The sequence below is a fragment of the Saccopteryx bilineata genome, chromosome 4, assembly GCF_036850765.1.
Source record: "Saccopteryx bilineata isolate mSacBil1 chromosome 4, mSacBil1_pri_phased_curated, whole genome shotgun sequence".
Classification (NCBI taxonomy): Eukaryota; Metazoa; Chordata; class Mammalia; order Chiroptera; family Emballonuridae; genus Saccopteryx; species Saccopteryx bilineata.
The window spans coordinates 204,350,788-204,373,878 of record NC_089493.1 but is presented as its reverse complement, the minus strand read 5'-3'; the positions used below and the strand labels follow the sequence as shown (position 1 = coordinate 204,373,878).

At 39.5% G+C, this 23,091-nt stretch overlaps 1 pseudogene; it reads left to right on the top strand.

The window, feature by feature from the left end:
- The window catches only part of LOC136333929 (chloride intracellular channel protein 1-like), a 63,687-nt pseudogene that overhangs the window by 27,816 nt on the left and 12,780 nt on the right, over positions 1 to 23,091 (top strand).

The window sequence follows — 23,091 nt, the reverse complement described above, 5'->3', positions numbered from 1 at the left end:
AGAAGATTCAGAGGTGGAAGTGGACACCTAGAGTAAGTGGTCCTTGAGCACAGAGACCTGATGTGACTGGAAGGAAAGAATGGGCCAGGAGGAGAGGAAGTTAAACAATTCTAGGTACACGTCTGAATGTTTTCGAACACAAGAAACACATGATTAGATTGACTCAACAAAATCTTTGTAGTTGGCAAGTATGCTCTAAAGATCTTCCTCAGTTTGGGAAGTAGGCACGGGCTTTATGGGCAAAAGTTCAGTACCCAGTAGTTTTCACTTTTATGGGCTTTAAGCATTTGAAATACATATGGTACAGGTAGAGAGGGAGATACCTCTGTGAAATTAGATTAATAAAATATGGGATTTGGAAGAGATCTTCTACCACTAAGAATCCAATTTACAACATTCTTACTATTTGACTTTCTAGTCATTTGAAGGTGGCCAGTGATAAAAGCTCACTGTCTTATTAAACACTTTCCACTCTGCTTGCTCAATTAGAGCACTTTTTACTAGGGGCAGAGATACGCTTTCTTAGACAAGTACCATATGATTTCACTTAGGTGTGGAATCTGATAAACAAAATAAGCTAACAAAATAGAGACAGACATAGATACAGAGAACAGACTGACAAATAACAGAGGGGATGGTGGTTAGGATGCTGGGTGAATAAGGTGAAGGTGTTTAAGCAAAAAAAAAAAAAAAACCCAAACAAAACTCATAGACACAGACAAGAGTATGGGAATTACAAAAGGGGGAAAGGGTTGGGGAGGCAGGAGAGGGCAAAGGGGGAATACATGGTGATAGAAGGAGGCTTAGCATGGTGAACACACAATGCAGTATACAGGTGATGTGTTATGGAGTTGTACACCTGAAACATATATAATTTTGTTAAGCAAAGCCACTTCAATAAATTCAATAAAAAAATATTTTTTTTAAAATAAATTTTTATTAATGTTAATGGGATGACATTAATATTTCAGGGTACATATATTCAAAGAAAACATGTCTAGGTTATCTTGTCATTAAATTATGTTGCATACCCCTCACCCAGAGTCAGATTGTCCTCCGTCACCCTCTGTCTAGTTTTCTCTGTGCCCCTCCTCCTCCCCCTAACTCTCTCCCTCCCTCCCTCCTGCGTCCTCCCTCCCCCCACCCCTGGTAACCACCACTCTCTTGTCCATGTCTCTTAGTCTCGTTTTTATATTCCACCAATGTATGGAATCATGTAGTTCTTGTTTTTTTCTGATTTACTTATTTCACTCCGTATGATGTTATCAAGATCCCACCATTTTGCTGTAAATGATCTGATGTCATCATTTCTTATGGCTGAGTAGTATTCCATAGTGTATATGTGCCACATCTTCTTTATCCAGTCTTCTATTGAAGGGCTTTTTGGTTGTTTCCATGTCTTGGCCACTGTGAACAGTGCTGCAATGAACATAGGGCTACATGTGTCTTTACGTATCAATGATTCTGAGGTTTTGGGGTATATACCCAGTAGAGGGATTGCTGGGTCATAAGGTAGTTCTATTTGCAGTTTTTTGAGGAACCACCATACTTTCCTCCATAATGGTTGTACTACTTTACATTCCCACCAACAGTGTATGAGGGTTCCTTTTTCTCCGCAGCCTCTCCAACACTTGCTATTACCCGTCTTGTTGATAATAGCTAATCTAACAGGGGTGAGGTGGTATCTCATTGTAGTTTTGATTTGCATTTCTCTAATAACTAATGAAGCTGAGCATCTTTTCATATATCTGTTGGCCATTTGTATCTCTTCCTGGGAGAAGTGTCTGTTCATGTCCTCTTCCCATTTTTTTATTGGATTGTTTGTTTGTTTGTTGTTGAGTTTTATGAGTTCTTTGTAAATTTTGGATATTAGGCCCTTATCTGAGCTATTGTTTGAAAATATCAGTTCCCATTTAGTTGGCTGTTTATTTTGGTATCGGTTTCTCTTGCTGAGCAAAAACTTTTTATTCTGATGTAGTCCCATTCATTTATCTTTGCCTTCACTTCTCTTGCCATTGGAGTCAAGTTCATAAAATGTTCTTTAAAACCCAGGTCCATGAGTTTAGTACCTATGTCTTCTTCTATGTACTTTATTGTTTCAGATCTTATATTTAGGTCTTTGATCCATTAATTAATTTTAGTACACGGGGACAGGCTGTAGTCGAGTTTCATTCTTTTGCATGTGGCTTTCCAGTTTTCCCAACACCATTTGTTGAAGAGGCTTTCTTTTCTCCATTTTGCGTTGTTGGCCCCCTTATCAAAGATTATTTGACCATATATATGTGGTTTTATTTCTGGGCTTTCTATTCTGTTCCATTGGTCTGAGTGTCTATTTTTCCGCCAGTACCATACAGTTTTGATTATTGTGGCCCTATAATATAGTTTAAAGTCAGGTATTGTAATGCCCCCAGCTTCATTCTTTTTCCTTAGGATTGCTTTAGCTATTCGGGGTTTTTTATAGTTCCATATAAATCTTATGATTTTTTGTTCCATTTCTTTAAAAAATGTCATAGGAATTTTGATGGGAATTGCATTAAATTTATATATTACTTTGGGTAATATGGCCATTTTAATTATATTTATTCTTCCTATCCAAGAACAAGGAATATTTTTCTATCTCATTGTGTCTTTTTCTATTTCTCTTAGCAATGTCTTGTAGTTTTCGTTATATAGGTCCTTTACATTCTTTGTTATGTTTATTCCTAGGTATTTTATTTTTTTTGTTGCAATCGTGAAGGGGATTATTTTTTTGAGTTCGTTTTCTAATATTTCATTGTTGGCATATAGAAAGGCTATGGACTTTTGTATGTTGATTTTGTATCCTGCGACCTTACTGTATTGGTTTATTGTTTCTAGTAATTTTTTTGTGGAGTCCTTTGGGTTTTCGATGTATAGGATCATATCATCAGCAAAAAGTGATTCCTTTACTTCTTCTTTTCCGATATGGATGCCTTTTATTTCTTTGTCTTGTCTGATTGCTCTGGCCAGAACTTCTAGCACCACGTTAAATAAGAGTGGAGAGAGTGGACAACCCTGTCTTGTTCCTGATTTAAGGTGGAAAGTCCTCAGTTTTACGCCATTTAATATGATGTTGGCTGATGGTTTATCATATATGGCCTTTATCATGTTGAGATATTTTCCTTCTATACCCATTTTGTTGAGAGTCTTAAACATAAAATTGTGTCGTATTTTATCGAAAGCCTTTTCTGCGTCTATTGATAAGATCATGTGGTTTTTGTTCTTTGTTTTGTTGATATGGTGTATTACGTTAACCGTTTTACGTATGTTGAACCATCCTTGAGATTCTGGGATGAATCCCACTTGATCATGATGTATTATTTTTTTAATATATTGTTGTATTCGATTTGCTAGTATTTTGTTTAGTATTTTAGCATCTGTATTCATTAGAGATATTGGTCTGTAGTTTTCTTTCTTTGTGCCATCCTTGCCTGGTTTTGGTATGAGGGTTATGTTGGCCTCATAAAATGTGTTTGGAAGTATTGCTTCTTCTTCAATTTTTTGGAAGACTTTGAGTAGAATAGGAACCAAGTCTTCTTTGAATGTTTGATAGAATTCACTAGTATAACCGTCTGGGCCTGGACTTTTATTTTTGGGGAGGTTTTTAATAGTTTTTTCTATTTCCTCCCTGCTGATTGGTCTGTTTAGGTTTTCTGCTTCTTCATGACTCAGTTTAGGAAGGTTGTATTGTTCTAGGAATTTATCCATTTCTTCTAGATTGTTGTATTTGGTGGCATATAGTTTTTCATAGTATTCTACAATAATTCTTTGTATATCTATGGTGTCTGTGGTGATTTCTCCTCTTTCATTTTGGATTTTATTTATTTGAGTCCTGTGTCTTTTTTCCTTGGTGAGTCTTGCCAAGGGTTTGTCGATTTTGTTGATCTTTTCAAAGAACCAGCTCCTTGTTTTATTGATTTTTTCTATAGTCTTTCTGTTCTCTATTTCGATTATTTCTGCTCTGATTTTTATTATCTCCTTTCTTCGGCTGGTTTTGGGTTGTCTTTGTTCTTCTTTTTCTAGCTCCTTAAGGTGTGAAGTTAAGTGGTTTACTTCGGCTCTCTCTTGTTTGTTCATATAGGCCTGAAGTGATATGAACTTTCCTCTTATTACTGCTTTTGCTGCATCCCAGAGATTCTGATATGTCGTATTTTCATTTTCATTTGTCTGTATATATCTTTTGATCTCTGCACTTATTTCTTCTTTGACCCATTCATTTTTTAGAAGTATGTTGTTTAGTTTCCATAATTTTGTGGGTTTTTCCTCCTCTTTTTTACAGTTGAATTCTAGTTTCAAGGCTTTATGATCAGAAAATATGCTTGGTACAATTTCAATTTTTCTAAATTTGCTGATATTGTCTTTGTGGCCCAACATATGGTCAATTCTTGAGAATGTTCCATGTACACTAGAGAAAAATGTATACTCTGTCGCTTTGGGATGAAGTGTCCTGTAGATGTCTATCATATCCAGGTGTTGTAGTATTTCGTTTAAGGCCACTATATCTTTATTGATTCTCTGTTTGGATGACCGATCTAGAGCCGTCAGCGGTGTATTGAGGTCTCCAAGTATGATTGTATTTTTGTCAGTTTTTGTTTTAAGGTCAATAAGTAGCTGTCTTATATATTTTGGTGCTCCTTGGTTTGGTGCATATATATTAAGGATTGTTATGTCTTCTTGATTCAGTGTCCCCTTAATCATTATGAAATGACCATTTTTGTCTCTGAGTACTTTTTTTGTCTTATAGTCAGCATTATCAGATATGAGTATTGCTACACCTGCTTTTTTTTGGGTGTTGTTTGCTTGGAGTATTGTTTTCCAGCCTTTCACTTTGAATTTGTTTTTATCCTTGTTGCTTAGATGAGTTTCTTGTAGGCAGCATACAGTTGGATTTTCTTTTTTAATCCATTCTGCTACTCTGTGTCTTTTTATTGGTAAGTTTAATCCATTTACATTTAGTGTAATTATTGACACTTGTGGGTTCCCTGTTGCCATTTTATAAATTGCTTTCTGTTAGTTTTGTATCTTGTTTGATTCTTCTCTTTTGTTTTTCTATCATTTGTTTTTGTTTGTTTGTATTCCATACTTCTTTCTTCTGTTGCTACCTTTTTTAAGTCAAGTGTTTTTGTGGTGGTTTTTTCAAGGGTGGTTACCATTAAGTAATGAAAAGGGTACCTACCATATTCATTGTAGTACCCTTTCTTATGAGTATTTCTGGGCTTCATCGTCCTTTGCTACTGTTAATCTTCATCCTTTCTCCCCCTTTTTTTCTTTTGTTGTCACAGTTTAAGTTTGGTTTTATTGTTTTCTTGGTGGAGCTGTTACTTGTGGTTTTGTTTTCTTTTGTTCTTTGAATCTGGTTGGAAAACCCCCTTTAGTATTTCCTGGAGTGGGGGCTTTCTGATGATAAATTCTCTCATCTTTTCTGTATTTGTGAATATTTTTATATCTCCTTCGTACTTGAAGGATAGCTTTGATGGGTATAGTATTCTTGGCTGAAAGTTTCTCTCTTTCAGGGCTTTGAATATTGGGGTCCACTCTCTTCTAGCTTGTAGAGTTTCTGCTGAGAAGTCTGATAAAAGCTCACTGTCTTATTAAACACTTTCCACTCTGCTTGCTCAATTAGAGCACTTTTTACTAGGGGCAGAGATACGCTTTCTTAGACAAGTACCATATGATTTCACTTAGGTGTGGAATCTGATAAACAAAATAAGCTAACAAAATAGAGACAGACATAGATACAGAGAACAGACTGACAAATAACAGAGGGGATGGTGGTTAGGATGCTGGGTGAATAAGGTGAAGGTGTTTAAGCAAAAAAAAAAAAAAACCCAAACAAAACTCATAGACACAGACAAGAGTATGGGAATTACAAAAGGGGGAAAGGGTTGGGGAGGCAGGAGAGGGCAAAGGGGGAATACATGGTGATAGAAGGAGGCTTAGCATGGTGAACACACAATGCAGTATACAGGTGATGTGTTATGGAGTTGTACACCTGAAACATATATAATTTTGTTAAGCAAAGCCACTTCAATAAATTCAATAAAAAAATTTTTTAAAAAGAAAAAGGGTAGAAACCAAGAGCAGGTAGGGGAAGAGGATGATATGGGCCTATTGGAAAATTAGGTGAGCTTCCCTGTAAATGTCAACATCTTAGGGTGCTGATAGGGCTTACTAAAACCCTGGTGGGCAGTTGTAGTATCAGATACTTTGTTAGTCTAATTCATCTAAATACTCTTTTATAGCGGGCCTCAGTCAGTTCTCATAATAAAGAAGGAAAGTGCTCCTCAGGAAAAATGAACCATCAGGTTCTGTTAAGAATAATTTGCATCTTCCAGAATGTCATCCCAGTCAAAATCATCTCTTAACAGATTCATTGGGACTCTGAAGAATATCTTTAATTTGACTGATAAAACCTGGCCTTAAATATGTAAGGATTGGGGAGGGAAGACAGAACACAATGTAAATGTATCTAACAGTTGTGTGCTTTTTAAGCAAAAAGCAAACAACCATTTGCCAAGACTCATTTAAAAGATTTTCTAATAAATTAAAGAATAATAAAAATTGTTATTGCCAAAAAGACAGAAAAAGAGAGAGAGAGAAAGGGAGAGAGAGATGTGCTTTCTTACAATTTCTGCCCATTGATTCTTTTTCTGCCATCTGGCCAGGCTTATAATAGTCTGTTACCTCTTCTATATGAAAAAACTGTGGAGGAATTATTTTTCCCCTTTGTTCCATATTTCTTTTATCCTGGTGAAGTGATTAACAGCAGTAATAAAGAGAGATGTGTAATATTTTATGCACTATTAACCAGACACTGGGCTAGATGTTTTGTGTACCCTATTGCTAATCTTTACAAAAACATTATGAGATCAGTATTTTTTTTTTATTTAGAAAATTAAATTTAACAAGGTGACATTGATCCACAAGAGTACACAGGTTTCAGGTAAACATTTCTATAGTATTTGAACAGTAGATTGTGTTGTATACCCATCACCCAGAGTCAAAATATTTTCTCTCACCTTATATTTGTCTCTCTTTATGTCCTTCATTCCTTCCCCCGGCCCTCTCCCCCACACCTTCCTCCGCCTGGTAACTAACCACTGCACTTTTATCCATGTCCATGAGTCTCAGTTTTGTATCCCATCTATGTGTGAAATCATAGTTTTTAGTTTTTTCTGATTTACTTATTGAACTCAGTATAATGTTCTCAACGTCTGTCCATGTTGTTGTAAGTGATCCGATGTCATCATTTCTTATGGCTGAGTAGTATTCCATTGTATATATGTACCACATCTTCTTTACCCAATCCTCTATCAAGGGACACTTTGGTTGTTTCCATGTCATGGCCACTGTGAACAATGCTGCAATGAACATGGGGGTGAATGTGTTGTTACATATCAATGTTTTTGAGTTAGGGGGATATATATACCCAGTAAAGGGATTGCTGGGTCATATGTAATTCTATTCCTAATTTTTTGAGGAACCACCATACTTTCTTCCATAATGGTTGTACTAATTTGCATTCCCACCAGCAGTGACTGAGGGTTCCTTTTTCTCCACAGCCTCTCCAACACTTGTTATTACCTATCTTGTTGATAATAGCTAACCTAACAGGTGTGAAGTGGTATCTCATTGTAGTTTTGATTTGCGTTTCTTGACTTACTAGTGAAGATGAGCATCTTCTCAGACATTGTTGGCCGTTTATATGTCTTCTTTGGAAAAATATTTCATGTTCCTGGATTGGGAGGATCAACATATTTAAAATGGCCATATTACCCAAAAACAATATGCAGATTTAATGCTATTCCCATCAAAATTCCAATGTCATTTCTTTAAAGATATGGAACAAAAATTTAGGTTTTTATGGAACTATAAAAAACCCCAAATAGCTAAAGCAATCCTGAGAAAAAAGAACAAAGCCAGATACCTGAAAAATACCTGACTTCAAATTATACTACAGAGCCATGATAATTAAAATAGCATGGTATTGACAGAAAAAAGGACATACAGACCAATGGAACGGATTCGAGAGCCCAGAAATAAAACCACTTATATATGGACAAATCATATTCGACAAAGGAGCCAAAAACACACAACAGAGAAAAGAAAGCCTCTTCAATACAGCTAGTGCTTGACTTACGACCACGATTGGTTCTGATAGACCGGCCAGAACATGATTTGGTCGTATGCCGAGTACCCTATATTTACAAGTACTGTGAAATGATGTTATAAAAATCTTTATCATATTTTATCATAATTTTCTTTCATTATTGTTATATATCATAATTTTCTTTGTTCATTTTATGCCATTTGTATCATCTCTACACCATTTTGTTTTTTATTTTTACATTCATCAGTTTTAAGTAAAACACTGCATTACCAGTACAATTGGTTTAATTGCAAAGACAATTTCCTCTTGGTAGACATCTTGGGAGGGGTTTGATGAAAAATATCCAAGACACAAAACACAAATTGTTGTACCGAGTCTGGGATAACAGTTGAAATGGTGCACACAGAGATGGTAGTGCTGCCAAAAGCTGGTCCACACTGTCGTATGCCCAGCTGGGCAACGTTTACGCTGCCAGACGCGGAGCAGTCGTGGCTAGTGATTGTGATCATAAAGTCGAATGGTCGTAAGTTGCATAGGTCGTAAGTCAATCAATATTTGTAAATGGTGCTGGGAAAATTGGAAAACCACATGCAAAAGAATGAAACTTGACTACAGTTTGTCCCCCTGCACAAAAATTAATTCAAAATGGATCAAAGACCTAAATATAAGATCTGAAACAATAAATTACATAGAAGAAAATATAGATATTAAACTCATGGATCTTGGCCATAGAGAACAATTTATGAATTTGACCCCAAAGGCAAGGGAAGTAAAGGCAAAAATAAATGAATAGGACTATATCAGCCTAAAACGCTTCTGCACAGCAAAAGAAACTGACAACAAAACAAATACACAGCCAACTAAATGGGAGATATTTGCAAACAATAGCTCCGATAAGGGTTAATATCCAAAATATATAAAGAACTTACAAAGCTCAGCAACAAGCAAGCAATCCACTTAAAAACTGGGGAGAGCACCTGAACATACACTTCTCCTGAGATCAGTATTTTTTAATGATTTTTATATTTTATTTATGATTAACAATATTATACACTGCTCACAATACTTTCAGTATTTTGTATAGTGTATTTTCACCAATGAAATAAAAGTTGGTTTTGCATCTCATTTGCATAATGGAACAACTTTCTTTGACTTGTCGTTTGCTTTTCTGATGTTCTTATTTTATAAAAAAAATCCCCTAATTTTTGTGAGCAGTATATTAGTTTCAGGTGTGTAACATAGTGGTTACATATTTATAATAATTATATAACTTAGAAAGTGATCACCCTGATAAATCTAGTCTGACACCAAACATAGTTATTATATTATTGACTATATTTCCTGAGCTGTACTTTACACCCCATGACTATTGTGTAACTACCAATTTGTACTTAACCCTTTCCCCTTATTCACCTATCTGTCTAAACCCCCCAGCTTCCAACCATTAAAATCTTCTCTGTATCTATGGGTCTGTTTCTCTTTAGTTTGTTCATTTATTTTGTTTCTTAGATCCTACATATAAGTGAAATCATATAGCCTTTGTTTTTCTCTGTCTGATATTTCATTTAGAACAATACCCTCTAAGTCTAACCATATTGTTGCAGATGTCAGGGTTTTGTTCATTTTTATGGCTGAGTCATATTCCATTGTATACATGGACCATTTCTTTATCCACGCATCTATTGATGGACACTTAGGTTACTTCCATATCTTGGCTATTGTAAATGCTTCAATGAACATACGGATGCATGTGACTTTTCAAATAAGTGTTTTGGGCTTCTTCAGATAAATATCCAGAAATACTCAGAAGTAGAACAAGAAACAAAGACTTATTTTAAAGTCTGTTTTGTCTTGCTACTCCAACTTTTTGTTTGTTTCCATTTTCATGAAATATCTTTTTCCATCCCTTTACTTTCAGTCTGTGTGTGTCTTTCCATCTGAATTAAGTCCCTTATAGACAGTACATGTAAGGGTCTTGTTTTCTTATCCATTCAGCCTCCATATGTCTTTGATTAGAGCATTTAATCTATTTACATTTAAAGATTTTATTTATTGATTTTTACAGATGGGGGAGCAGGAAGTATCAACTCATATTTGCTTCACTTTAGTTGTTTATTGATTGCTTGTTGTATGTGCCTTGACTGGGCAAGCTCAGGGTTTTGAACTGGCACCCTCAGCGTTCCAGGTCAATTCTTTAGCTACTGTACCACCACAGGCCAGGCCTAATTCATTTACATTTAAAGTAATTGATAGATATATAGTTATTGCCATTTTATTATTTATATTTGCTCTTTATTTTTCTTCTTTTTCTTAAAAAAGTCCCTTTAATGTTTCTTATAATACTGGTTTGGTGGTGAGAAACTCCTTTAATTTTTTCTTGTTTGGGAAGCTCTTAATCTGTCCTTCAATTCTAAATGATAGCTTTGTTGGGTAGAGTAGTTTTGATTGTCAGTCTTTGCTTTTTATCACTTGGAGTATTTCAGGCCAATTCCTTCTGGTCTGCAAAATTTCTGTTGAGAAATCAGCTGATGAGGTCAGTATTTATTTTATAACTATTTTACATGTGGGAAAGGTCATGAAGGTTCTAACTGGCAGAGCTGGGATTCAAAAGCAGGTCTGTGTGCATCCAAGCTCCACCTTCTTTCTGCAGTCCTAGTTTCTTCATTTCCCAGACATCTCAGCATCCTGGTTACTCCCTGGGTTAGTGCTTCCCAAAGCGATGTTTTTTAATGTCTGGTTGAGCAGGATAATCATGGTGATGATAAAAGAAAAAGGGAAAGTGCATTTGCAGAATAGTGTGATAAACAAAATGAAAGAAGTTTCAATATTTGAGGACTTCTCAGAATCTTTAATATGCAAAATGATTGTGAAACTCTAGGAGAAATATAAAGTGTTCAGAGTTTTCCAATCCTATTTGATCCTGGGACTTTTTGAGGGAAGGTTTTGTAGAATTATGTTTGCCAGTATTCACTTTGGTGAACACTGCTCTAGATACATTTTTCTTTATTGGTATTGTTTTGAAAATGTGGTATACCAAACTGAGCATGATATTGACCAATAAAAAAAATCCTATAATAAGGTAAGCTTTATTAAAACCAAATCTTCTTTCAACACACTGATAACTGAGATATATCTTTTTGTTTGTTTGTTTTGGTGGGCACCAGCAATCTCTGTATATAGCTAGCCTCTTTTCTGATCTCTGATATTGGGGTAAAACATACATGATATAATAGGCACTAACATTTTTTTTTAAGCACTAAAATTTTTTAAGAAAATACCTTGAACAAAAATAACATTTTTTAATGTTTTAAAACATATTTTATAGTTGATAGAAATAATAGGGATGTGAGGATTAATTTTTTAATGCTGAATCAAATTTTTGTGGCCTGATGCCAGGAAATTCTCCTTTTGTTTTAGCTCTGAATGAACTTGCAAGATTTAATCACTTAGCTTTCCACTGATTCAGACTCAGTTTGTTTAGGTTTCATTTAGGCTTGTCTTTGTGGTTAGATTAACCCAAATACTAAACCAAGATCTCAGAATGATAGACTATATAGCTCTCAACTTCCTAAAAACTATACTCTTTTATTTACATACAGTGGTACATTGAAATACTACGAGCAGACCAACATACGAATTTTTTTTTTTAAGATATGAGCTGCGACTTGGTCTGTACAGTATTTTTGTTCGAGATCCGAGGGAAATTCCGAGATACGAGTCATGATTCAGGAAGCTGCGGCTAGTTGGCGCGTTGGCGCACGGGTCCAGTATCAGCAGCACAACACCAGCATCTCGTTCTTTCTCACATGTTACCCACAGAATCAAGTCAAATCTTGTGCGCTGTACTCGTTCTTGCATCGTTTTTGCATTTTTTACTAACTTTTTTTGTGTGCTATCATGGGGCTGAAGAAAGTGAGCGTAAAGGATAGTGGTGAGAAGAAGAGAATGATGTCAATAGAAGTAAAGCAAGAAATAATAGAAAAACATGAGCGTGGTGTACAAGTGATTGAACTGACAAGGCTGTACAACCGCAATACATCTACAATTTGTACCATCCTTAAACAAAAGGATGCCATCAAAAGCGCAAATCCCAGCCCTGGCCGGTTGGCTCAGCGGTAGAGTGTCGGCCTAGCGTGCGGAGGACCTGGGTTCGATTCCAGGCCAGGGCACACGGGAGAAGCGCCCATTTGCTTCTCCACCCCTCCGCCGCGCCTTCCTCTCTGTCTCTCTCTTCCCCTCCTGCAGCCAAGGCTCCATTGGAGCAAAGATGGCCTGGGCGCTGGGGATGGCTCTGTGGCCTCTGCCTAAGGCGCTAGAGTGGCTCTGGTCGCAACATGGCGACGCCCAGGATGGGCAGAGCATCGCCCCCTGGTGGGCAGAGCTTCGCCCCTGGTGGGCGTGCCGGGTGGATCCCGGTCGGGCGCATGCGGGAGTCTGTCTGACTGTCTCTCCCTGTTTCCAGCTTCAGAAAAATGCAAAAAAAAGGCACAAATTCAGCAAAAGGAACAACAGTTCTGTCCCAATTAAGGACAAATATCCATGAAGAAATGGAGACGCTTCTGCTGGCGTGGGTGAAAGAGAAAAAGCTGGCAGGACATACAGTGATGGAGACTGTAATATGTGAAAAAACATGTATTATTTATGGCAACTTGAAGAAGAAAGAACCATCAACCTCAAAAGAGGCAGCAGAAGATACATTTAAGGCAAGTCATGGCTGGTTTGAAAATTTCAAGAAGAGATCTGGCATCCACTTGGTGGTGAGGCATGGTGAAGCTGTGAGTGCTGACGTTAAGGCAGCTGAGGAGTACATTGCACATTTTGCTGCGCTTATCACAAAAGAAGGCTACATGCTCCAACAAGTGTTCAACTGATGAAACAGGATTGTTTTGGGAAAAAATGCCCCAGAGGACTTTCATCACTGCAGAGGAGTGGTGACTGTAAAGTAAAGCCACTGCTAGTGTATCATTCCGAAAATCTTTAAGACAAGATTTTTAAAGAAAAACGGCAGGTTATGTGGTGCGCCAAGGCTAGGGCATGGGTTATGTGGCAGTTTTTTATTGAATGGGTAAATCTCGTCTTTGGTCCTGCAATGAAGAAATATCTTCAAGAAAATAAACTGATGAAAGCATTACTAATCCTTGAAAATGCTCCAGCCCACCCACCTGGTCTTGAAGATGACATTCTCGATGAGTTCAAATTCGTGAAAGTCGGCCTGACCTGTGGTGGCGCAGTGGATAAAGCATCAACCTGGAAATGCTGAGGTGGCCGGTTCGAAACCCTGGGCTTGCCTGGTCAAGGCACATATGGGAGTTGATGCTTCCATTTCCTCCCCCTCTTCTCTCTCTCTGTCTCTCCTCTCTCTGTCTCTCTGTCTCTCCCTCTCCTCTCTAAAATGAATAAATAAATAAAAAAGAAAACAGAATTAAAAAAAAAATTCGTGAAAGTCCTCTACCATCCACCCAACACAACTTCAATCTTGCAGCCTATGGATCAGCAGGTCATTTCCAACTTTAAAAAGCTTTACACAAAGCACTTGTTCCGCCGCCGCTTTGAGGTGACTGAGAATACAATTCTAACCCTACGAGAGTTTTGGAAAGATCACTACAACATCATGATATGTTTACACATTATTGACTTGGCATGGCAAGAGGTTACAAGAAGAATCTTGAACTCGTCATGAAAAAAGTAGTGAGGAGGAGGTAGAGTCAGAGGAAGTGATTTCTACAAGTGAAATTCAAGACATGCTGGCAATGTGGGAGAAGCTTTCAAGTTTCATTGAAAAGAAACACCCAGAAAAAGTTTCAGCTGGTCGTGCTTTGGCACTTTTTTTTTTTTTTTTTTTTTTTTTTTTACCTGAAGTTGGAAACGGGGAGGCAGTCAGACAGACTCCCACATGCGCCCGACCGGGATCCACCCAGCATGCCCACCAGGGGGCGATGCTCTGCCCATCTGGGGCGTCACTCTGTTGCAACCAGGAACATTCTAGCGCCTGAGGCAGAGGCCACAGAGCCATCCCCAGCGCCCGGGCCATCTTTGCTCCAATGGAGCCTTGGCTGCGGGAGGGGAAGAGAGAGACAGAGAGGAAGGAGAGGGGGAGGGGTGGAGAAGCAGATGGGCGCCTCTCCTGTGTGCCCTGGCTGGGAATCAAACCTGGGACTCCTGCACGCCAGGCCGACGCTCTACCACTGAGCCAACTGGCCAGGGCCTGCTTTATGTTTTTAATGTTATTTTTTTTTATTAGAGATTTGTCTGTGAGCCAGATGCAGCCATCAAAAGAGCCACATCTGGCTCATGAGCCATAGGTTCCCAACCCCTGCTTTAGATCATTTACACAACATTAACGTAGTCTTTTCCAGAATCCCCATTACTGAGTTTATCTTTTAGAGAGTACAAGGGCCAAATTTGTTACAAAACTGTTGAATTTACTGACTAAAACCTCTTACAATGTCTCGCTCATAAGGCATCACATGATGGGTTTACTTTATTTTAGAGAATTAGGGGGAATCCCCTCTGAAAAACTGGTTTCCTTATTTCCCATTCTAAGAACAACACATTGTATTGCTCTTTTTCTTTCTTTTTTAAAAATTCATTTTAGAGAGGAGAGAGAGAAAGAGACACAGAGAGAGAGAGAGACAGAGAGAGAGAAGGGGAAAGAGCAGAAAGCATCAACTCCCGTATGTGCCTTGACTGGGCAAGCCCGGGGTTTTGAACCAGCAACCTTAGCGTTCCAGGTTGATGCTTTATCCACTGCGCCACCACAGGTCAGGCCCATATTGCTCTTCTTTTTCTGGTGACAGAAACAGAATTAATAGTCATGCACAGTTACCATGTTAGCCTTTGCAGCTAGAGTATATTATTCCTCCTCTATTTTATGACTTTGGTATTATACTTCTGTCTCAATAAATGTGTCTTCACATGTCTCTTATTGGAAGCCACGTTATGTCCTACATATAATTTTAGAAAAAGTAAAGCTATTGATTTTTTTCTTTTTTCTTTTTTTTTCTTTTTAGAGACAGGAACATTGATCTGTTCCTAAATGTGCCCTGACTGGGGATCAAACTGGCAACTAATGTGCTTCTGGACAATGCTCTAACCAACAAGGCTATGAATTTATATTATCATAAAATACTTTAATAAAAACATTACATTATTTTGAAAAATAGAACTACTACAAAAAAGAAAAAAATATCCATCAACAGCAGACTATACCCAGTCAAGGGACAAGATTTCAAAATAAAAAAAATACCATACAGATAAAGCACCCAAGATTTGTTTTGATTCATTGATTAATTCTGTTTTCTTTTTATTGTTTTGTTATATTTTGGGGTTTTTTCTTCTTTTTTTTTATTTTTTTGTTTATTTCTCTTTTCTCTTTTGAATTTTCTTTTTCTTTTTAGATTTTTGTTGTTGTTGATTAATTTTCGAGCGAGAGAAAGGGAGCTAAGGAGCAGGAAGGTAGTAGTTGCTTCTCGTACGGGCCTTGACCAGGCAAGCCTGTTGTTTCAAACCAGCCACCTCAGCATTCCAGGTCAGTGCTTCCTCCATTGCACCGCTACGGGTCAGGCCTATTTCGTTTTTTCTATTTCAGTCATTAATTGTTGAATTTATTCATAATAGTTAAATGTTAGATAAAGTCATCAATTCTCTAAATGCATGCATATGTGCCACATGGAAGGCTGCATCTATACCTTTGAGAGATTCCAGGAAAGGACTGGAGTTGGGAAGAGGGTAGGGAAAGGGAAGGGAGTGGGTGTCTTCCATTCATTAAACACATACGCACACCACTTTAACCTGTGTCGGTGGTCGATTCTGACTCTTTGGGGCCCAGCTCAGCAATGCAGGTAAGGAATTTTACCAGGCATTAATGAGCTCAGCTTTTCTTATTAATATATTTGGTGATGGTGATCCAAGTGTCCCAGTGCCCTTGTTTCCGTGCTTCTCTTAGCCCGAGCTGGTGGCCCATTTCTGGGGTCTCTGGGAAGCTGTTTCCTCTGTCTCAGTGGGCATAGGTCCTGGAAAAGACATTCACATTCTTTCCCCACTCAGACTCCTGTCCACAAATATAAAGTTGTCTGTGTTTTAAAATATGCTCTTTAGAATACCCATAAATCTCCAACACTCATTTTCCCTAGTTTTTCATAGCTGTATACAAGACAGTGTAATATGAACATTTTCTTGGGTCCTTTGAAGCTTTGTGATAAGAACCAACTTATCATACATATTAAACATCTTTTTTTTTGTGACAGAGAGAGAAAGGGACAGATAGGGACAGACAGACAGGAAGGGAGAGAGATGAGAAGCATCAATTCTTCATTGCGGCACTTTAGTTGTTCATTGATTATTTTCTCTTATGTGCCTTGACTGTGGGGCTACAGCAGAGCAAGTGACCCCTTGCTCAACCAGTGACCTTGGGCTCAAGCTGGTGAGCCTTGCTCAAACCCGATGAGCCCACACTCAAGCTGGTGACCTTGGGGTTTCGAACCTGGGCCCTCCATGTCCCAGTCCAACACTCTATCCACTGGGCCACCACCTGGTCAGGCACGTATCATACATTTTAAAGGAATCATAACGTTGAGAAATCATTCTAATCCACTAACTCTCAAACTTTAGTGTGTATCAGAATCACCTGGAGGGCCTGTGGAAACAGGTTGGTGGGCCTCACTTTCTAATTCATTAAGTCTGGGGTGGGACTTAAGAATTTGCATTTCTCCAGGGCTTGGCCTGTGGTGGCCCAGTGAATAAAACATTGACTTGGAATGCTGAGGTCGCCAGTTTGAAACCCTGGGCTTGCCTGGTCAAGGCGCATAGGAGAAACAGTCAACGAACAACTAAAGTGAAGCACTATGAGTTGATACTTCTCGCTCCCCCCACATCTCTCCTCTCTTTGTAAAATCAGTAAATAAAAAAATTAGTTTCTAACAAATTTCTCAGTGCTGCTGCTGCTGCTGCTGCTAGTGCAAGATCACACTTTGAGAACCATGGCTCCAAACTAGCTCTCTTTACCCAGTCATCTCTCCATCGTGACCTTTGGTGCCTGCTGTTCTAATGCTGTTGGCAAATGTGCAGAGTAGCCTTGGAAATGGGAGACTGACCAATCTGGTGACTCTGACCTGCGCTATCTAAAGCTGGTGGCTGATTGCAAAATGAAGCATGTAAGGATTAAGACAGTAACCACAGGAAATTAATATGAAGCACCATTGAGTATAAAATCCATAAAACTGCTAGCAGTCCTCTGTTTTGATCATACATGTGCATCCTGCTTTGCTCCGCTATTCTCCCCAACATGAATGAGACCACACCCAGAATAAATACAACATGGTCTGTTTCTGCTATCGGGTCACATAAGGTCACAGGCAGGAAAAGAGAATGGTAGTAAATTCAATACAGTAAGATTCTGGTGCTGATGATAAAGATGCCATTATATTCTCATTTTATAAATATCCATACTCAGTCTGTAACTGCAGCAGAGTGGAAACCTGAATTTCTGTTATCTCCAACGAATGGCATCTTTATGATAAAATATTTTCTCTCTGAATGTTTTCTATGAGTTAGAACTTCCCATGACTATTTCATATGGATTCATTATTGATTTTGATCATTCTTAGAATAAAAACCTGAAGCATACTATAAGATAAATATGAATTTGAAATATAGGCTTGATGAGGTAGAAAGAAACTGAAATTTCACAATGTTGATTAATAATTCATTTAGCTTCTTAAGAATTTATATTTTTATTTCTTCTTATCTACCCTCATTTTATTTTTTTTATTTATTTTTTGGGGGGTGTTTTTCTTAAGTGAGAAGCAGGGAGGCAGAGAGACAGACCCTCGCATGTGCCCTACTGGGATCCCTTGGGCAAGCCCAGTTGGGGGCATGCTCTGCCCATCTGGGGCTGGGGCTGCTGCTCCATTGCAACAGGAGCCATTTCAGCACCTGAAATGAGGCCATGGTGCCATCCATCCTCAGCTCTTGGGCCAGTTTGCTCCAGTGGAGCCTTTGCTTCAGGGGGAGGGGAGGAGATAGAGAATAGGGAGAGGGGAAAGGGTGGAGAAGCAGATGGTCGCTTCTGTGTACCCTGACTGGGAATCGAACCCAGTACGTCCACACACCAGGCTGATGCTCTACCATTGAGCAAACCGGCCAGGGCTACCCTCATTATAAAAATTTAAGTTGATTAGCACCAAGTAAAATGAATTGATACAGAGTCTAGAAAATCTGGTTGGATTAATTTGACAAAAATTAATTTGAAGGCATTCTTCTTCTTATGCCCTTCTATAAGGTCACAAAGTCACTCTCTAAATTTTCTTTTTAATTTGTTCATTTTAGAGAGGAGAAAGAGAAAGGGGAAGAGCAGGAAGCATCAACTCCTATATGTGCCTTAACTAGCTAGGCAAACCCAGGGTTTTTAACAGGCAACTCAGTGGCCTAGGTCAGCTTTTTTAAAGAGTTTCAAGTGAAAGAATTTATTAGTGAGGCACTGAGGCAGAGTGGCTACTCCACAGGCAGAGCAGCTACAAAGTCACTTTTCTTATCACAGCCTTCCCCAAATGGTTACTTATTCCTGATGTTTTCTTTGACTAATCAGAACAAGATGACAGTTTCTTTTTTACTCATCTGGCTAATCTTTTTTTTTTTTTTTTTCATTTTTCTGAAGCTGGAAACAGGGAGAGACAGTCAGACTCCCGCATGCGCCCGACCGGGATCCACCCGGCACGCCCACCATGGGGCGACGCTCTGCCCACCAGGGGGCGATGCTCTGCCCATCCTGGGCGTCGCCATGTTGCGACCAGAGCCACTCTAGCGCCTGGGGCAGAGGCCACAGAGCCATCCCCAGCGCCTGGGCCATCTTTGCTCAAATGGAGCCTTGGCTGCGGGAGGGGAAGAGAGAGACAGAGAGGAAAGCGCGGCGGAGGGGTGGAGAAGCAAATGTGCGCTTCTCCTGTGTGCCCTGGCCGGGAATCGAACCCGGGTCCTCTGCACGCTAGGCTGACGCTCTACTGCTGAGCCAACCGGCCAGTGCTTCATCCGGCTAATCTTTGAATGCATTTGTCTGAAGCTGCTCCATCTGCCATTCATAATGATTGCATTTATGCATATAATTTAGGATGCCATTGATTTAAATAAAATTTATTTACATTTAAATTACTACTCAGGGTGCTCGCTTCGGCAGCACATATACTAAAAATTACTACTCAGGAAGATAGAATATAAGGCCTTTGACTGCAACTTCTTATCTCTTACTTGATTGAACCACAATATGGTTCTTAACTTGTAACTAGATATAGTTTCATTTTTAGAAGGCCCATGCTATACAGTTCAAATGGTGATTGATTTTAATAATTTCTCAAATTATTTTTGTTGTCTAATCAGGAAGATGAAGCATTTGAAACAGAGATGTGAATTTATTGAGAGGGCTAACCACCTCTAAGTCAATGTTTATCATGATTTTGTTTGGGATATTTTATGGTATGTTACTATATCAGCCAAAACACAGAAAATAATGTACATGTACATAAATGTTATATATGCCTAAAACAAACATGCTGAAATTTTTCTAAAGACACACAAAAATGTTGAAATTAATTTAGAGAAGAAATCTTGCAACCCCACCCCCGACTTGTTAGAGCACAAAGAGTTACTGCAAACTCACATTTGCCATTCTTCCTTTGCAGAAATTAACACAGGGGATAAGAGTTCTTGCTGCAATACCTAATCTTGCTTGAAGAAGAAGAGGAGAAGAAGGAGTCTGCAATTTCAAAGTTTCACCTGGTATGTATACAGGGCAATGAGCTAGATGTATTGTTTGGAATTAGCTCAACAGATAGTAGTACAACAGTAATGTGCCATGCCATCGCCACTGTGGATCTGGGTCTCTGTGCTGATCATTTTATATAGAGAGAGATCATTTTATATATATCATTTTATATATATTTTGTTCTCTTAATATACTTTGCCATAATTGTACTTCCTTTGACCATTATTGTTTACCTTTAGAAGGTATCCTGGGCCCTGGCCGGTTGGCTCAGTGGTAGAGCGTCGGCCTGGCATGCAGAAGTCCTGGGTTCGATTCCCGGCCAGGGCACACAGGAGAAGCGCCCATCTGCTTCTCCACCCCTCCCCCTCTCCTTCCTCTCTGTCTCTCTCTTCTCCTCCCGCAGCCAAGGCTCCACTGGAGCAAAGATGGCCCGGGCGCTGGGGATGGCTCCTTGGCCTCTGCCCCAGGCGCTAGAGTGGCTCTGGTCGCAACAGAGCGATGCCCTGGAGGGGCAGAGCATCGCCCCCTGGTGGGCAGAGCGTCACCCCCTGGTGGGCAGAGCGTCGGCCCCTGGTGGGCTTGCCAGGTGGATCCCGGTCGGGCGCATGCGGGAGTCTGTCTGACTGTCTCTCCCCATTTCCGGCTTCAGAAAAATACAGAAAAAAAAAAAAAGAAGGTATCCTGTGTGTCTGTTTCATTTACCTATGCTTGGTCTTAGTCAAAAGGCTAAGAAGCGATGTGTGTGTTTCATTTAATACTCACCTCCAGAATGCTCTATTTAATACTCACCTCCAGAATGAAGAATGAAGGACACATCTTCGGGTTACACAGAGAGAAAAACTTGGCAGGTCTTGATGTTGGAACACCGAAGCTCATGCTGAACTGTTCTGGACTATCTCAGAAATATTGATTGGACTTGAGAGATTTTTTAAGTTTTATTAGCAAGCCACCTATAAATCATCTTTCAGAGTGGGTTAACTTTGCAGGACGAATGTTACCTATAACAATAGTTAACATTCAGTAAGTGGTAGGCATTAATTCACAATAGGTCCTCACAATAACCCTGTGAGGCTTATTATCTTAATTTTTCAGAGGAAGAAGCAGGGACACAGAAATGCTAACTAACTTTCCTTGCCCCTCTGTGGTAAATGGTAGAGCTGTGACTGGGCCCTTCTCAGTCATATTCAAGAGCCTGCACGCTTTTGTTTTTAATTGGATAAATAGTTTTAATATGTAACAGTTTGCCAGCTGAGGAAGATAAGGCCCCCCAAGACTCCAGCCCTTCTCCCCTGATGCCCTAGACCTGTGAGCTGGGCTAGGCCAATGGCTGCCTCAACTCTGAGGCCCAAGTCCCAGGAAGGATTAGACAGGAAAGTAGATTGCTGGAAGCTTAGCCCCAGGAGTTCAGGGAGGCATGTATGAGAGAGAGAGAAGGGGGAGGGGAAGACTGAAAAAAGAAAAGTTTATCAGAGTTGAGACAAGTTCTGCTCACGGTGGCAGTTGATTTTTTTGGTTCTTTGAAAAAAAAGTAGGCAAAATGTCTTAGGAAGGGCAGTAGGCCCCTCCCTGGGCCCTGCTGATGGAGATGTTCAGTCAGAGTATGTTCTGGGGTCACATCTCAGGAAAGCAGAACTTTCAAAGAAGAGCAGCAGACCGGTAAAAACAAGGAATAGGTTCTACAGGAAGCAAAAGGTAGGAGAATTACTGTTCTAGAAATTGGGAGTTAGGGTTTTCTTGGTTATTCCTTTAACCAGCTATGTGGATGTGGGCAAGTCTCTGTACATCACTGGCCCTGGTTTCCCTATCTACAAGATGCATTCTGGGTTTCCCAGAAACAGGTTATGCACCAGGACAGCATAAGGTGGCATTTGGGAGCAATGACTGGAACCACACCACCTGAGTTTGTAATCCAGTTCTTAATTTTTCAGTGCCTACATTATTCATCTATAATTTAGAATAATTATATCTATTTCATGGGATTGTTGTGGGAAACAAAAGGTTATTACATTCTTTAAAACAGTGCTTGGCACTTAGTAAGCAGTAAGCTCTCAATAAATGTTAGCTATTAACATGGTGTCTAGCACTATTTCAGGGTTCAACTTTACACAACTGAGAATAGTTGGAGATGGCATCCTCTTGGATCCTTTTTTTTCCCTTTATTTCTTTGGTCTTTCCAAGCTTAAGAAACTCAAGAAATCAGAATTCTCTTTGTAGCTGCATCCTATCTCCACTCTTTCCCAAGCAGGAATTCCCTAATGCTAATCTACTGTCTAGGCAGGGATTCAAGCAGGTATAATCAAGAGTAGGAGCAAGAGATGAAGAAAGGAACAGATGAAGGACTGAGTGAGTTAGTACACATTTTGTAAAAATTTGTAACCTCTTACATTTATGTGTAAAGCTTGTTTTCTTTATATAAAGTCAACAACTGATAATGAGCTTGGGCTGCTGAGGTGTCATTCTGTCAGGCAGGTCCCACCCTCTCCTCTGCCACCACCTGTTTCACTCCTACCTTCCTACATTCTGCTACTTTTCCCTTTCCCGTCAACACTGGCTGCCACCACTACCTACATATCATAATGTCAAGGGAGGTGTCCAGATGCCACTCAAAAAGTATGTAGTCTGGCCCTGGCCTGTTGGCTCAGTGGTAGAGCATCGGCCTGGCGTGCAGGGGTCCTGGGTTTGATTCCAGCCAGGGCACACAGGAGAAGCGCCCATCTTCTTCTCTACCCCTCCCCCTCTCCTTCCTCTCTGTCTCTCTCTTCCCCTCCCTCAGCCAAGGCTCCACTGGAGCAAAGTTGGCTCAGTTGCTGAGGATGGCTCCATGGCCTTGGCCTCAGGAGCTGAGGATGGCTTGACAGGTCGCAGTGGAATGACACCCCCTCGTGGGCATGCCAGGTGAATCCTGGCCGGGCGCATGCGGGAGTCTGCCTGCCTGCCTCCCTGCTTCTCACTTCAGGAAAAAAAAAAAAAAGTAAAAAACAAGAAGAAAAAGAAAAAAAATAGTATGTAGCTCGGCTCAGCCTCAAGAGAGAAGCTTCATGAGTCCAAGGCTTTGCCAGAGCTGGATTTCTCTTCTTGAAAAGGGTGAATGAAATGAGATCATTTTAAATTTGAAATTATTCACACTTCAATGTATTAAAGCCCTCGATGAAACAAACAAAAATCATGAGGTTTTTTTTTAAGGTATACTCAAGTTGAAACAGCATTA